This window comes from Solanum stenotomum, chromosome 4, assembly GCF_019186545.1.
Source record: "Solanum stenotomum isolate F172 chromosome 4, ASM1918654v1, whole genome shotgun sequence".
In the NCBI taxonomy this organism is placed as follows: Eukaryota; Viridiplantae; Streptophyta; class Magnoliopsida; order Solanales; family Solanaceae; genus Solanum; species Solanum stenotomum.
In genome coordinates this window covers 8,926,743-8,940,045 of record NC_064285.1, presented here as the reverse complement: position 1 = coordinate 8,940,045, position 13,303 = coordinate 8,926,743, and the positions used below count along the sequence as shown (strand labels likewise).

At 35.1% G+C, this 13,303-nt stretch overlaps 1 protein-coding gene and 1 pseudogene across 1 annotated transcript in view; one reads left to right on the top strand and one right to left on the bottom strand.

Annotated features, from left to right (window-relative positions):
- The window catches only part of LOC125863201 (mitochondrial import inner membrane translocase subunit TIM23-1-like), an 87,594-nt gene that overhangs the window by 53,000 nt on the left and 21,291 nt on the right, over positions 1-13,303 (bottom strand). The gene's annotated exons all lie outside the window — the stretch shown is intronic.
- Positions 5,807-10,812, top strand: LOC125863196 (uncharacterized; annotated as a pseudogene).

Here is a 13,303-nt window from a genome sequence, read left to right as displayed (position 1 = left end):
AGTTTTTTCACATGGACAACTTTATGTTGCTTTATCTCGAGCAAAATGTTCAGACAACGTAAAAATATTAATACGCCCGCCTACAGTAGAGGACACAAATGATCATTCTACATATAATGCAGTTTATGACGAAATTATTCGAAAAGCATTCTCATGATACTTTTAAAAGCAACAAATGTAACAACTAACCACCCTCATGCTACACATTCTTAAATTTCAGATCATTTTACTTTAGCTGGCTTTTTTAAAGATAAGTAACAATTAATACTTGATATTACTTTGCTCTCAATTTCACCTCTATTTACATCTGATGATTTCGAGGTCTGACTAATTTCACAACTATACATTTCTCTGCGTTTTATGTATTTTTCTCAAGAGTTTATTTCATCTATGTTCTAACTTCATTTTACCCTTGGTCCATTGTGTTTTCCTGTAGTTTTTTTTCCATACTTCCAACAATCTGCTGGGCATAGAAGTGACCGTGGAATTGAAGAACGATTTTGCTATTGGAGGAACACTGCATTCAGTTCATCTATATCTGAACATTAAGCTTTAAAACACAACAATTATTGATGAGGACAGGTACCCCCACATCGTAATTTCTTTTTATTCTTTCTCTTCTGTCTTTGTTCTTCTTATTTTTTGTTCTTCATTGCATCTGCCAAAATATCATTTATTGCCTATATTTAGTTTGGACATGCATCACATCTTGCTTCTCTTTCAGCTTATCTATTTGTGCGTGTAAATTTGTTCAAAAACTCTTTTTTCCCATCTGCTTCTCAATTGAACAATTGTTGAATCATTTCTTTATGCTTTTGCTATGCAATAAAACAAGTCGATGTTTCTCTTCTATAGTACTAAGGATTTTTCAACAGCGTACTTTTGCTCCAAACTACTAATTTTCATTGGATATGTGAATCCAGCAGGTCAATTTGATATATTAACTTTTCTCTGTAAAAAGTCCGAGTTACAGTTTTCTTTTCAATTAATTCTATATCTACGTTCGGCGGAACTTCTTGAAGTTATGACAAATAGTCTGTTATTCACTAATTTACTTCTTCGAATCCAAAATATGGAGACAGTCTTCATGACTTGCAGGTAATGGAGCTTTCTACAAATAACGTAATCTTGTTTTCGAATCAAATGCCTAATAGTAACAAGTACTTTATAAATGTCTTGTAGTATCTCACTACGACAGAAATTTGTATTATTTTTTTATTCTACCAAACAAGCTGAACCTTCCTTCACTTTATATTAAAATATATTCTTCCCTAAGTTGTTAAAGGTGCTTTCTTTACCAAAATGTAGATTCTAAGTTTCGTATGACATTATAGCACTACTATAGTCATTAAGTCAAGGTCTATACTAAGTTATAAAAGGACCATTCATTTTTCTCTCCTCTTCCATTAAACTGGCAGCAAAGTGGATTATATAGACAGAGATTCTTACAGGCATTTTTTGCGTCATGATTATAATAATGACAAGGACAAAAACGACAAAGAACAGCTAATAATAGTACTGCAAATTTGACTTACTTTCGCTGGAATACATTCATTTTGATGCATTTTCCTCATGCCTGCACAGCTGTACCAGCTTTCATACAATAATAAGTATCAATGAACTAATAAATTTGTGCAAAATAAACATAGTACCTTAATACTTTTACAACATTTTTAGTAAACCATATTAAATACAAAATGAAGTAGCGGCTACCATGGTAGGATAGGATCAATAGATTATCCATGAAACATAGGGGATATTTCAGCGCATTAATTTACTGAGTTTAACTACAATCAAAATGATCAGCTGGTACAGAAATTCCGTGCTCATTTTGTTGTCTGACCAAATAGAGTACAAAAGTCTCTATTACAATGAATTCACCAAAAGTAATCTTCACAATACCAAAAATGTCCTTATTTGTCTCATCACATTTTCAGCACAAGGTACAATTATTTTAAGCTATGTTAGTCCTTTAGAAGTGGCACTTCTAAATAAGCACAAGGTACAATTATTTTAACCTATGTCAATATGATTTATGGATCGGTATTTTCTCCAAATCCAATCAATTTGTTACCATTGAATTCTTGAATATCAAGACATAGAAGACAGTAATTGACCTACAAAATAGATTCACTCTTAAAGTGTTAACATAATCATGTTCAAATGAAGTGTCTTTTATTGCCCTATCACATGGCCCATGTCCTGGTCAATCAACCTTTATCTCTCACGATATGAACTGACATTGTGAGGGAATGTATTTTTGTTAATATGGTCATTTTCAATATTAATATATTTTACATCGCTTAATCTTCTGTCTTACTTTAATTTGAATTTTTTCCCTTTTTTGCATCTTTGGTATGTTTTCGTATTTGCCTTAACTCAATTTGGGCTTTTAGGGTTAAGCTGCTCACCAAACGTCTTCTTTAGCAGCACCAGAGGTTCACTCTCACGGTTCATCTTGCGAAACAGTAACAACTCTCTTCTCTCTTCACAAAATTTTAGGTTTTTTACTCTCAATAGGTTTTGCCATGACTGCTGAGACAAAATCGGTGATTAACTCGCTTACCACAAGCACGTGAAACTGAAGAAAGGCGTACAATTTGAAACCAATAGTTTCCTCCTCTATTTCGCAAACTTCCCCTATACCGGAACTGATTTCATATCTAAAATTGGCTTTTCATCTTAAGGAGTTCTCTCTGGTTAAAGGAATTTTAACAGACCACGAAAAACACATGTGGACAAAAATTCAAAATCTTAAGAGAGATTTTGAATCTGTAAAAACTGAGTCACATTTAGCAGAGATCCTTTTAATAAAGATCTCCATCGGCACCAAAAGATTTACTATTCACTTCTACAACATTATCATCCTTTGCTTCCAAATCTTCTACCATTTCTTGGATCACTCAGACATCCACAACACGATTTTTAGCAGCTTCTTCCTCCTGAAGTGATACTCTACTTTCCAGCTCTTTCAACTTTTCCAAATATAACTTCAATTTTGCCTCAACTTTAGCTTTTCCATTTTTTTTCCTCCTCATTTTTCCTCTACATATCCTTCAATCGATTCTCCATCGATTAAAGGATATGCAAACGATAAATCAGGAGCTAAAAAATGAAGAAGCTGAAGTTGAGGCAAAACTAAACATGTATTTGGAAAAGTTCAAACAGTTTGAAAGTACAGTATGACTTTAGGAGAAAGAAGCTGCTAAAAATCGTGTTGTGCATGTCTCACTCATCCAAAAAATGCTAGAAGATTTGGAAGCCGGGGATGATGATGTTGTAGAAGTGAATACTAAAGCTTCTGCTGCCGATGGACATCTTCAACAAAAGCAGTTGTCACCACCTGCGCCTCCATCAGTTGATTCAACTGCAAATGCAAATGGAAATGTCAGTGGTAAATGAAGAGATCAAGGTATTATTATGCTTATATCTGTCTTGTTCTCCTTTTTTTTTACAATTATGTACTCAATTTTTGTATGATTTTCAATTTCGATTAGGGAGTTACAGTTATTGACTCATGGTTTTTCTGCTGTGCTTAAGCTTTACTTATCTATGCATGCATGTTGTAATTTTTGCTTGGCTTTGGACCTAAACCTAACTCTTAAGTATTTATGTGGAACTGGGAATGTGGTAGACACTCATATGGTAATTGCATGCAGTGAATGTGGTTTGTATTCCTTTGTTTTTGATTTCAAAGCCTACGATTAACATGGTCACATGTCTGTAGCTGCAGGCAATGGTAACACAGACTTCATTTCTACAAAAATTAATCTGGTTAATTGTCCTAATGTCCAGACATCAGATCCCATGCTTTCTGCTGGTGGTTCTGCTCAACTGAATACCAATGTTTCCAACATACAAAATAAAATACGCCATTCAGAACAAGCAGGTACAGATGATTTCTCACACTTGTTCTTACATTTCTGTTCTTAATTGTGCTATTCAACCCATATCTCAACTTTTTTCTCTTTGACAACTGAGAATATCAATCCTTTTGGTTCTGTCTTCACAATATCAATCCTTTTTTTGTGTAACTTGACCAAGATATTTACTTCTATATGTTGCATAGTGTATCAACAGAAGAGTTCAAACGTCTTCATTATCTATAGAATTTATTATTGTTCATTTAACAAACTGTATCAACCATACTTCATTGCAGCTTCACCTTAGTGGAAGAGCATAGGGTCTTTATGAATGTGCTTGCTCAACTTCTTACCACCAGGGAAAATAGAGTTTGAAAACTAAGTTAACTAACTCTGTCAGTTCCATCAAAAGTACATACTTTTTTTGTCTTAAGCGCATTCTGTGTGAATATGCAAAACTTCTTTCAAGTTCATCGATATTCCAAGCTAACAAAGGTATGCTGCCTGCCTTTGCTCTGCTCATTTTCCTCTCTTTCCTGGACAATTAGTTGGATCTCTGTTCGCTCTCTTGTAGTTCTTATCAAATTATATTGACTTCTTTATTATACACAGTGCAATAAATGACATAGACATATTATAAAATCATCAACTTAAAGCAATTCTTCTCATGACAAAAGTGTGTAGCTTGTTAGGAGTAAATTGCGATTCTTAATAAGTGAGGGTTTCCTCAGTCCGACCAAATCAATAAATTGCTTACACATGTACGTTTAAGGCTACTTCTGTAAATAGATAAAAAATTAAGGCCACTTCTATTTTGCCTTTTCGGTTTCCGCGTCATTTAAACATTGCAACAACTCAAGGCTCTCTTCTATTCATACCTACTTGGTACCTCCATTGCAGCTGCCACCTGTTATTTGTTTCTTCCTCTACATCTGTGAATATGCAAAGCTTCTTTGGAGTTCATCGATCTTCCAAGCTAACAAAGGTATGTTGTCTGCCTTTGCTCTGCTCATTTTCCTTACTTTCCTGGACAATTAGTTGGATCTCTGTTTGCTCTCTTGTAGTTCTTATCAAATTAAATGACTTCTGAATTATACACACTGCAATCAATGACATAGACATATTATAAAATCATCAAGTCAAAGCAATTGTTGTGATGAGAAAAATCTGTAGCTTATTAGGACTAAATTGCCTACTAAGTTCGTGCCCTTTTACATAAGCAGATCTTACTGTATATTTAGTCATTCTCTTCTACTCTCTATATTCATTTCAGTGGGAACAAAAGGGCTCTTATCAAATGTAATTATACCTAAATGGGTTATATGATATAAAGGTAATGCCCTCTAAACAAATCAATGTAATATACTGTAGGAGTTCCCTGTACTAATGCCCAAATGTCAGTCAATTTTTTTGTTAGTTGCCTTAGTTAGTATTGATTTGCAGTATATATGTCGTGTCAAACTAGAGGAAAACTCCAGTCTATGTCTTACTGCTTCTGGGATTTCTACATTGCTGATGTCCATAACAAATATGTACTCAATAGGTCAACGAAAGATAATTCAACAGGAAAGAACAACTTCTTAATTTGCAGAATAAACTACAGTAGATTAGCTGAAAGAACGAGACGATCTTCTTTCTCCAGGTCCTCTAGACTAAAAAGACAGTTAACTTTGGGAATTATCCGAAGATCCAACAATTTTACCCAATGTATTAACCCCATATATGCTTGACCCTCACACACGGCTGCTATTTGCGCCTTTACCACATATGTGCCTTTTAATATATGCTCTACTCTTGGTAGGCTGTCATTTGACTTTGTAGTTAATTAGAGTGGTCTCAAGAATGCAATCTTCATTTGAATCTTCGCTTTTGCATAGTTTTAACTAATACACTGCATACTTGCTACAGCTTATGTAGAATTTTCGAACCCACACTTCTTCAGCTGGTTAAATAGAGAACAAACTTCTGACTGACAAACGTAAGTTTCTGCATTTTCCTGCTCTATAGTTTTTTTAGCTCTGCTACTGTTCTGCTGTATTCTTCAGTCTACATTGTACTATGTTATTCTGTGTTGACTGACGCTAATTGAACACCAAGATATTACCTTCAATGAAAGAACTGAGCTAAATACTTGCCCTTAACTGTCTACCACTAAACGAAAAATGAATGCAATCCTGCCTGAACAAACAGCTACTACCAAAAACAATGCCAAAAATCTGAGAAACCCAATTTCTTACCATAAAATACCAACTGAAAAAAGGGTAGCTCTTTTGGCACTACGCCAGCTAGAATACTCTGCTCAAACACATGTTCTTCCCCAAAATCTTGCTGCTCTCCACTTTACAAAGACTGACTTTGGCCATCAAAGTATAACTCCACCGCAATCTACCGTGTTCCTTCACAATAAACCATCACCTGTTACGTCAACATCTCAATGGCAAAGCTTGTTCCACTTAGTATACTTAATTCTGCCCGTAATCATATAGGCTCAAATCATTCACATTTAAAGTCCCTAATAATGTGAAATACACATTAATGAATTTCCCTTACTATAGGAGAAAGCTACAAGGAGTATCATTGAACTTTCGCATGTAGTAAAGGAAAAGGCAAAGGCAGTAGTAATCTCTGTGTGCTTGTCAACTTATTAGGCATTCAAAAGTATTTTACTTTTACGGAAATGCATTATCTACCTTTAGCCTAACAGTTCCTACATTCAATTTTACAGTAGAAACAAAATGTTAATCCTATACTATTTTTGCTACCATACTAACCAGATGACACATGGTTTGATGTCTGTGTGTGAGTGTATATATATATATAGAGAGAGAGAGAGAGAAAGTATATATATACACATAGATAGATAGATAAATAGATAGATAGATAAATATTTTTTTCGTTATTTAGAAAGAACAATTAAACTACAACTGTCTTCTTCAAAATTCATGCAACTTTGGTTGCCAATGAAATAATGTCAAAAAACAGACAAAATCATTACATTAGGTAGTCAAAGGTAATGAGTTTGTCTCTTTTTTTTACTGCCAAATGTACTGATTTTCTGTCTTTTTTGGCACCATTTCATTGGCAACCAAAACCCCATGCATTTCTAACAAGACACATGTAGTTTTTTGGTCCTTTATAATTTCTATATTTCTAAAATAAATAAAAATAACAAATTGGATAAGGGTAAAGTAATACATATTTTTATATATATATACATATATAATAATATATAATATTACCCTTATATATATAATACTCATACAACATAAATTTACTAGCCTTTCATTCAAGAAAATTTTTTGCTCCCTTTCTCAGGTATTATTTCTTCCCTTTTCATCTTTTCCCTCTTCCCATTTTCAATTTTTCTTCCAGATTCTGCTACTCACCAAAACAGAAAATAAAAATAGATCAAAATTACAGTTATTAGCTGGACGTCAATTACTATGGTATTACATTTGTACTGATATTGCAAATGTAAAAGCCAAAGTAATAGCCTCCCTTATGAGTTTATTGTTTGATGGCTCATATTTAATGCTTTCAATACTATTCAATCTTTCATAGATCTACCATGGGCCCAGCAGTATACTTTTAGCTTCATGCCCAACATGATCAAAATATCTGCAGCATAGCTGTTTTCTTTTGTCTTTTTTTTTGGTTTCTTTTTATTGAAATTTTAAAAAGTAACATGAAAATTGAGTTTCTATGAAAAATAGGAAACATTTTTGGTAAGACTAAATGGTGCGTTTGGATATAAATGTAACAGATTAGGTCTCTTCTACAAACTGTATCTTCCATGATACTAAGTCATACATAAGCCATCACATACTGGCTTCAGTAAAGATTTTCATAATGTTTTTCCCAAATGCATAGTGGTTTGACTGAACTTTCAGAGATAATTGTTGTTGTTTTAATATTCTGCAACATTTTCTGTCCCTGTAACAGATCTTCTGTGAAAAAAGAATTGTCCAATTGTACTTTGCACATTAATAATGCCTGCTAACTGATTTTATGTCTTCATTGACCTCCACTAAAGGGCCCTAACAGATTTACACATGACTGTACTTCTACTATGACAACACTGTTGTTTTCCTTTTCATTTGTTCTTCAGTTTGTTTGTTTTTTTAACATACAAAGTTTATTATGTTTCCACAGTTTATATCTCATATGACCCAATAGTAAGAGGTACAACTCTTAAGTAGTATACTTTGTTTGGTCATTTGGGCTGTAGGTGCTTTGTTTGTATCCGATTATCAATCTCCTACTTTCACATTCTACAATTGTACAGTTGTATCTCATCATTGACAAAGAACTAATAACACATAAATGGTTACCAGATGAAGATGGCAACAAGAGTAAATAGTATGATACATGCTATGTCATCCTTTATAAGTTTGTACTTTAGCTTTAGTGTTTGTCCTAAGTTGCTTTTACAAGAGTTTGTTAGTGCTTTGTTACTACAACAAAAGCTCATTTATACAGCTGCAAGGTCCATTTTACTCCACACTGTTGCTTTCATTCGATTCATTTTTTCCTTTTGTCTAAAGAGATGAAACAATGTTGCATGTCCCTAATTTAATCAGCCCTGTTCATAAAAACACAACAACGCAAGTACTTTGACTTAATATTCATGTTATCCTGCAGATATTACTATTTGGTTAACTATATTTCCTACAAACATGGTACTAAGAGTGAACATCGACCAAATAGAACCAGCAACACGAGATTGGATTTGCAAAGTTCAAATTGTCGAAATAGGACGCCCACGAGAAAGCCTTGACAAGAAATGTACATTCCAAAATTTAATTTTGGAAGATGAAGAGGTCAGCTCATTATTATATTTTATGTTATGACTATTGCTCTTTTCCTCTCAACTTAGTTAATCTCAACTTTCTATAACTCTTACTTTCAGGAATGCCAAATTAGGGCAGTTATGTACGCTGATGAAATCGAGCTGTATGCAGCTACGCTTAAACTCCTCAATACGTACCTCATCTCTACTGCAAGAGTGAAAGTCTCACCAACTTCATACGGCAAGCCAATACATCAATTTTACTGGATTCTTAACAAAGAAACAGTAATTGAACAAATCAAAGCATCTAATGAAGTTGAAAAACCACTTCCATCGCCAACCAAGCTGAATATCACCAGCTTTGACTGCATTCCTCATCTGATAGTTGATTCTGCTGCTGAAATAGGTACATCCATCGTACTAGCTGTTATCAGACTGAAATACACATCTTTACTGCTGCACAAGACTTGCAACATTTCATTATGTATTATATACGCAAATATACTGGCAATCGTTCTTCATTGTGGTCCTCAAAAAAACGTCGATCGTAGTCATCATAGGTGTCGAGAAATTACCCTTTGTGACAATCAGTAAGTATAACATTTGACATTCTGCTTTCCCATTTTCTGCAAATATTTTTAATAAGTAACCAGTTTTTGCATTTCTCTACTCACATCATCAATTATCGGCTAAGCATTAGCATACTACTTACTCTTCTGACCTTATGTTCTGACACTCTCAGGAAAAATCACTTCCTCTTCACTCTCTGGGAGGATTTCAGAGAAATAGAAGGACATGAAATTTCCTCAAAAATGGCAACAGAGACAGATCTGCTTGTAATCCTCGGAAGGAGTATAGGAATCTCTACTTAGCAAGGTACGTATGCGCTCAACTTCTTACCAACATAATTTTATATAATAACAAAACAATATACAACTTATGTGTTATACAGGGTTGTCACTGCAGACTAGGTACAATTCCACAGTACGTGTGAATCCAAATTACCCACAGGCAGTGGCACTCCTCAATTGGTACTCACATTTCATATTAATTCTATAGCTTTACTTTGCATGTAAAGAACCTACTAAACATATTATTTGTTCTAACAATAGGGCAAAAGAAAACAAAACAATGTTGATAAGTTCTCCATCAGATAAAACCTCAACAAGCTCATCTATCGCTCCCATGATAGTCACTCCTCCTAGCCAACAACTTATCTCTATTGCAGAAATCTCATCAACACCTTCTGTAAGTCATACTTGAACCTGCTCATTTGACAGTACCCTTATTCATTTTCTCATTCTGTAGCTTTGCCTAAATAATCAAAACTTCCCACAGATGGGAGTGTTCTATGTTCAAGCAGAGCTGGCCATATTAGATGAGTTCCAAGACTTTTGTGTGCTTGAATTCTCAGGATGCAAACAAAAGAAGCGAACAAAGGATAGAAAGGATTTTGAATGTCCAAAATGCAATCGGAAAACATCCTTAGTGCCTCGGTACTATACTTTTTTTACTTCTAAATTACACTTTCTAGAAAACATAGCGTATATTATACACATATTTCAAACTTCCCTTCATTTCAGCTGTAGCTTCCAAATTGATCTTATTGACGATACTGCTACAACCACAGCATCTATCTCTGCTGAATTAGGAGAAAAATTACTGTCTATGACAACAAAAGACATATTTGACATAACTTGCACTAAGGTTATCTCTCATTCCCACTAGCTACTTATACACACTTATTGTCATAATACCATATATCTTCAGCACAAACACTTGACCACATATGCTTTGTTCTAAACTGTTTGTTCTAACTTGTTACATTTACAGCGACAATCATTGTCTCTTAATCATGTCCATGAGATGCTGTCAAACAAAGTATTCGAAATTCAGCTAAGGAAGTCATCTTGGGGCAGCTCAAATACCACGAATGCAACTTTGTCCATTCTTTCCTACATGGAAAAACAACATACTCCACAGAGCACTACTGATAGGACTTCTAAAAAGATAAAGCCTTTGGAAATAAGTGAGGTAGAAGTGATGGCAACAACTGCTGCAGCTGGTCCTTCAAATGCACCGGCAAAATTTGAACCACCCACACCAACCAAAAAGGTGTAAAAGGTCAGTCTACATCTCACTTTCACACCAAACTATAGCTCAGAATGATTATGACTTCCACATATTTACATATATTTCAAAGATTGTTGCTAAAAGTCTGTACTTTTACCTGTAGTTTACTTTCTGTTATACACGTATCCACATAGTTCCTGTAAAACATTGTAAGTGTCATACTTATGTTATACTGCTGCTTTTACACTTGCTCTTATCTGCTTTCAAATTTCACTATTTTGTTTTGTTTATGTCTGACATAACATTGCACACTCTCACATTAATTCAGGGCTAAAAACTCTCTATCCATGTTCATATCCATGCTCAAATCAATTGGTTAACAATTTCTTTTTACTTCCTCCTCTCATGTTGACTGTTCAATTAGCTTATTTTAGTTACAACAATTCACTAATTTCATTACTTCACAGTTAGCAGCAGCTCTTTTGCACACTAACACTAATTTTTTACTCCTTCCTATTTCAACTCCTTGCAACAGCTCAACTCACATCCAATGAAACTGCCTTTCAACTATAAAAAACAGAATTAGACTTTTCACATTTTATTATGAACAATGTTGCTCACAGTCAAATAAATCACAGTCAAACAAATCCTTATGTCTGCTCTGTCTTTCTGCTAGCATAAAACTGTACCCTCCTTTTGCTCTTTCGTTAATGTTTGTCATTTCACACTGCAATATAAGCCTATTTACATGTTTCTCTGCATAACTTGCACTGCATACATTCTTCTACATTTTTCTTATTCTACTTTCTTATAATGTCATACACTATAATACACAGTTATCAATAGGAAAAATAGGAACAAGCTTTCTGTCTACTAGTTAACCTCATTCACCGTAGACTATTAGGCCAATCTGTAACACCCCGTATTCAAAATAGACAAAAATGCAGATTTTGAGAAGTTGCAGGTGCAACTTACGATCACCATCCACGGACCGTAGGTCAGACCACGGCCCGTGCTGGTGGTCCGTGGTTCGCCACTGCAACCCCTCCCCAGCCAACTCAGAAAATTGGTTAAGTCTCGACTCACGGACAGACACACGGTCCGTAGATCAGACCACGGTCCGTGGTCTGTGTCCGTGGATCAAGACCTCCTTTACCCAGCCTCTGACATGAACTACGATTGACTAGAACGGACCGTTGTTCGATCCACGGTCCGTAGGTCTGACCGTAGATCGAAGGTTAGCAGCCAGTTAGCTGAAAATTCTGATGGGTCAACTTCAGATGATCATAAATTTTATCACAAAATGAATTATCTGTCCTATGACATATGGTTAGATAGATAATTGAATTATCTTTCCAACGCCACCGAGTTTGCTAAATTTCGACCTCCGAGTAAAAAGTTATGCCCGTTTTAGTGAAGCCCTGTCGGGCAGACTCGACCTACTGACCCAATCGACGGACCGTCGATTGACTGACGGACCGTCAGTCAGATCCGTCAGTCACTCCGACAGCAGCTAATTTAAGGGTCTTTTGGTCTTTTCCTATTTCGTTTAACCCCTAAGATACGTCGTTTAGACCCTAAATCATGAGATTTTAATTAGTTTTAACCCTAGAAACATAACTAGAACTTACCTAAGTCAAATCATTAATCAAACTTAGAAGAATTAGAATCAAGAGAGGAGAAAAAGGTCAAGAACCCTAGTTCAAGAACGCAGCGAGGTCTCTTCAGTTCCAGCCTCGAAATCGAAAGATTTCTCCGTGGAATTCGTCACCAGGTATGTGGGATTTCACTAGTGGGTTCCTTTCGCCCATTAGGTCCCTAGAATTCAGTCAGATTCTTGATTCCATAATTATGAACAGACCTAGGGTTTCTAGAATTTGAACAGATCATCATGAATTAATTATTTAAATGTTCCAAATCAGATTATCATGTTATTGCTTAGTTTATCGCATGAATTTCAGAACCCTAGCTATGTATTTCTTTAGTTCTTGAATTACACATGCTAGGTCAGATATTTCAGTATTTAGTTTTACATGCCTCAGTTTATGAATGCATCATTATCAGATTAATTGTCGCATTCTCAGTTTGCATGTTCAGTTCGAGCTATCCAGTATTTACAGAAATTCAGTCATAACTAGTTAACCACTTAATTCATTGGGAGTAGCATAATACCAAGTTGGACTAGGGTTTCAGCGTACCCAAATAGTCCCAGAACTACGAGCCACGTAGGTGTAAGTCCCCTCTGTGGGCAACATCAGTTTAGTGATCACGCCAGTCATGCCTTTATACCTTTGGCCGGGTATATTGGGTCCTCTCGATGGGGCGTATACATCGGACTCCACATTTAGCTCATGTGGTTTTATGTCGGTTATTAGTAGCTCCCACAGTTCAGTCAGACTCTATTGCATTGACCATATTTCAGTACAGTCAGTATTCAATCTCAGCATGTTATAAATTTGGTCATTGCATTCAGTTAGCTCAGTATTCAGTATTTTCAGTATCTATATCATGTTCAGATTATATCATTGCTCAGTATGCTTTGTTCAGTTATGTGTTATTTTAGTTTTTCTCTATCCTG